This window comes from Pituophis catenifer, unplaced genomic scaffold, assembly GCF_029215685.1.
Source record: "Pituophis catenifer annectens isolate HBS135680 unplaced genomic scaffold, rPitCat1.0.hap2 SCAF_1, whole genome shotgun sequence".
Classification (NCBI taxonomy): Eukaryota; Metazoa; Chordata; class Lepidosauria; order Squamata; family Colubridae; genus Pituophis; species Pituophis catenifer.
The window spans coordinates 226364698-226369571 of NW_027256881.1; positions in this window are offsets into that span (position 1 = coordinate 226364698).

Sequence of the window (4874 nt, forward strand, 5' to 3'; positions counted from 1 at the left end):
GGTATTGCTATTAAAAGTAATGTCATGACTTATTGGGAAACACCAAATACCCTGAAAAAAATCTCCTTTATCTGATTAACCACAGAGATGTTTCTTTTTCAGTGAATTTTGTACAGACTGAGTCAGCACGATTTGTAACTTTTCAGATATATCTCAATTTGATAATACCAATGTTTTTTCTATCATAGTGATTTTCGCTTTCAAAATGGGTTCACAGCCACCCAGTGTGGCTATTGGGTTTTCAGTATCTATCTTTAGATCTATGGCTATTGAGGTAAAGTCTGGCTTAGTCTTTAATCAGTTGCAGTTAATTTCAGCTCTTAGACCGAATTGCACGCTAGTGTTGATCTTATATTCAGTGGGGATTCCACTAACAAGAATTGTTTGAAGCCAGTCTCCTTTCCCATGCCTGGAATTGTTTTTTTGTAATTTTGTACATTTTAGCCATGTGGTTAGTCTTTCCACACTTGCAATATTGCTGCTCATACACTGAACATTATTTCTAGGCATGCATCATACCACATTGATTATGCCCTATTTCCAAGCTTTTTTTTGCCTGAGTGGGTTTTTGTTTTCTTTTTCTTTTGAGTTGTGTTTTTGACTTAAATAAGTCTTTCACTTGGATGATGGCCAATATTGGAGCATCATCCTTGCTTATCCTATCATTTTCAATCTTGAGTGAGTTCCACTGCTTGATATATATCAGAAGTGTTTTCCAGCTACATGTTCACCATTCCAAGTAAGTCTCCTTGCACTATTCCAATCCTGATGTACAAAGCAATATGATCTTTAATCAAAGATTCAGTCTATGCACCAGCATCATAAGATTTCCTCCTTAGTTAGTTTTTCATATTATAGATTCTTTGACTGTCTCAAGCTCCTTTTTGTAAGCATGACTGGAAGATAAATCTTTCATATGTTAAATTCTTTCATGGCCTCACTTTTTTGCCACAGGGCTTTTCCCCCTTCCTCCATGAATATAAGTGTGCAGTACAATTCAAGGGCATCTGCTCCAGACACTGTCATCAAGAGTGCTATTTTCCATTTATCCTCTTCTTCAAAGAAGTCTATTGCTCTCAGGTACAATAGAAATCTTAAGCGAAAGTCTCACCGCTGATTTAGCACATTGCATGTAAAGTTTGATTCTGCTGAACAGCCTCAGAGAATCCATTTAAAAATAAACAAATAGAAACCATCACTAATCAGATTACCCAGAAGAGGGTGCTATTTTTAAATGAACTCAAAGTATTGTTGCAATTTGCCTTCTAGGCATCTGCTGACTCTCTATGGTTTGACGGGGCATCATACTCTCTCTTTTTTTACCAAACTTTTTTTTTTTTTTTTTTTATAAACCAGGGCCTCACTGCTAGAGAAATTCAGCTTGACCTCTGGTCCCATAGATTGTTTCTTTATGGCGCTGTGACACATGAGATGAATAGAGTGTCATTAAGATCACCTTGGATTCAACTCTGATGGAGTTTAACATGTTACAAGGGTTCCAATGGTAACAGTCATTATATCCTGGCTTTGACAATTGCATTGCACTGTTGTCGCTGAATAGCATTGCCCTGATTTCTGATTACTACTTGTAATAAGTGAAGTGATTAGGTTTCTCCTTTGGCTTTGCTACCTTTCAGCATGTCATCAACCAGCATGGAAAACATGCACATGTTAGCACACTACAGAACCTTGCCTGTCTTCACAAGTATCATTTATTTGTTCCTCCTCTTATTCCCTGTTTGGGCATCTCCTGCCTTAAGTGGGAATATAGAACAGCACAAATGGCCCCAGGGAGAAGGAGCTCCCAGTCATGCAATTAGCTGGGCATATAGAGCTGGAGAATTGTCACCGACTAAATAATGCAGACAACCAGGTTTTTAAACCAAGGCAGAAGGAAAGGATTTCAACTGAGAAATATAGTGTAGGGTAAATGGCAAATAAACCACACGCACCAAATTCAACATCTCTTATTTTTTTGGACACTGCGATGAAGAGAAATGAGGTTGCTGCAATGAAATATAAGGCTACATTTCGAATTTGTGTTAACGTGAAATCGTGAAAAATGTTCCTTCTTTCCCAGATAAAGTAGTGGAGTTCTGTTTTGTTCTCCATCTTGTTGGAAGCCCAGAGATTTACTGTCAAAGCAAAGGTGGATTGCAGTTGATGGATATGAAAGGAACACAAGAAGCAAGTGTAACGGAGAAATCAAATGATGGATGAGAGAGAGATGGCTCCAGTGTGGGCTGGCTGGCTAGCAACTGGATGAGAGGAAGGGGGCTCCCCCCCAAACACTTTTCAAATACCTCCAACCATACTTACAACAGGTCAGCTGAATTCTCCACAGTAATGGAAGGCAAAATATAATGGCTTTTATACAATTTGAGGTTGTAGTGATTTGAGAGTTAGTTCTCACACAGTCAGCAAAAAACAACCTGCCTGTTGTCAGAACAGGAGATGGATGGAAATTGGCCCTCCCATCTAGAAAAGACCCATTGTATAGCTTGAGCAGGCAAAAGAGGAGCAAACATTTGAATATTATCTCATTGATACCAGCATTGTTAGAACTCCTCTGTAATGGCTTTTTAGCTTTTGTACAATACATTCTACTTATCAGGAATTGTTGGACGTTGGTATGTCTGTTTAACCTGTTCCAAGCTAACAATGTCTGAATAAAGGGGAACTACAGGGCAGTATTGGGGTTCAGGGATTAATGAACACGGTCTAGAAAACAGATTTCTTATGTTTGTTTGGCTGGCAAGCCTGGTTGGCATTTTCAGAGGCAAAGTAGTCGGCTATGCTGACCTGAGGCAATTGAGCAGAGGCTGACTGGGGTGCCTTTCTTTATAGCCAGCTGTCCTGACTTCTGATTGGCCATTAGCTGAGCTGATTTTTGATTGGTGCAGGTGCAGGTTGGCGAGGGCTGATCTGTCACCAGTGGCGGACAAAATATCAGGAAGTCTGTTCTCTGAACTACGGTCACTAAATCCTGAAGCCCAATACCGCCTAAGAGATACCGTCTGTGAAAGCCTACACCAGCCTACAGCATAAGAGGAGAACTGTTCCTTTTATATCAACACAGCTAATGGTTATTTAAAGTTCTCATAATGGGCTGGGAACAAAATAAGTGCAAGGTCATGGCAGCAAGAGTGGAAATTAATGTTCATAGAGAAGTACAAAGGTAGCCTTGAAAAAAAAAGTATGCAAAAGCCATTACAAAAACAACAGCTTTGTCTAGGAAGAGAGGAGAAGTGACGAACAAACTCAAGATTGTCTCTCTTGGATATAAAAGAAAGAAAAAAGAAAAGAAAAACCTCTGTCAGGTTTTCAAAATTCCGTCATTGTAGCCTACATGTTCTATTTCTCAATATTAGCAATTTTAAGAGATGCGGACTTCAACTCCCAGAATTCCCCAGCCAGCACGAAGTTGAAATCCATACATTTTAAAGATGCTAAGGTAGGAAAATACTGGCTTATATCAGTAAAGTCCTAAAATCCTACAGTATCTACGCCCTGAACTGGCCTATTCCAAATATTGTCCTCAATTGAACTATGATTAAGGGCAAATGGAGACAGAGCTTCAGACTTATGTTTGAAGGTCTACTTTTTAACCTATGTTTAGGTGAAAAAACAGTAGATGCATTGTCTTCCTGATAATAACCTTATCTTGAGTCTCCTCTCTTTTCTTTATTATCTCTCCCATATGCAAAATTTTAAAATGTAAACTGCCTGGATTCTGCCAAATGACCAGCCTTTCAGTTTTCCAATCCTTCTTTATCTGATTTAAAATATATCTGTGTTAGCAGACTATATTTTGATTTATCCAGGGAACAGGGCATGATGAACTTGGGTGTATCTTGTGGGATATTAGGCAAGATTATTATACAAAAAAATAAATAAATAAAAAAAAATGCCCAGTGCAATCAGGGAAAACTCTCCCTCTCAAACATGTAAAACAAAATGGACACAGGCTTCCCAGGTGAAAATTGAAGAAAAAGCATAATTGATTGACAAATACAATAACACAGAGAATTATTTCTTATTCATAGAAAGATATCAAGATATCTTTCATTCATAGATATCAAGTGAGATTCACTTGATATCTCAGAACTAAAACAGAAATTCAATAGTAGACTCAAGGATTAGAAATATGCTGTTTGTTCCCATGTAATAAGAATCACCTATATCACCTTTTAATCTACCCATTTTATTAAAAAAACCAAAACAAATTCATTTGAAAAACTTACAAAAATCCTTCAAATTGTATATTAAGATGGTTATTCCTCCCCAAACAAAGCCTACATTTGCTTTTTTTCAGCTGGGCAAAATGCTCAGTCACATATAATTAGTGGGCTGGCATAGTACAGTGTTTTCTTTTTAGCTGGATAGCATAGCTGTTAATGTCACTGGGTGAGAGTTGGCACTTTGCTTTTACATATGGTCTGACCATGAAGCCGGAGTGAAATCTAACCTGTCCCTAAAATCAGTGCATAGACAAACACTGAAACCACAAAACACACATGTCATTAATAGCAGAGCCAGCATTACGTTCTTGATACAGTAAAGTGGAAAACAGACACACGCTTGATTGTGGCAATACTGTAGAGGAATCCCTGCATTAACTTAAGAATGCCTCTAGGAGGCAGTATAGTCAGATAAATCTTGGCACAAAGGGAAGAAAAAACTTCACCTTATTCTGCAATAGGATCTTGACCGATTGCTTAACTTCTGAGGCCAATTAAAAGAGAGGCTGATCATTTAAGCTGATTTATCAATTTATGTTGATAATTAATGCCACTGGTTGTTTTTTTCCCCTAACAAAGAAAAATCAGTTTGAAGCAAAGGTGATTAACTTTGTGGTAAAAAATTAGAAGAGC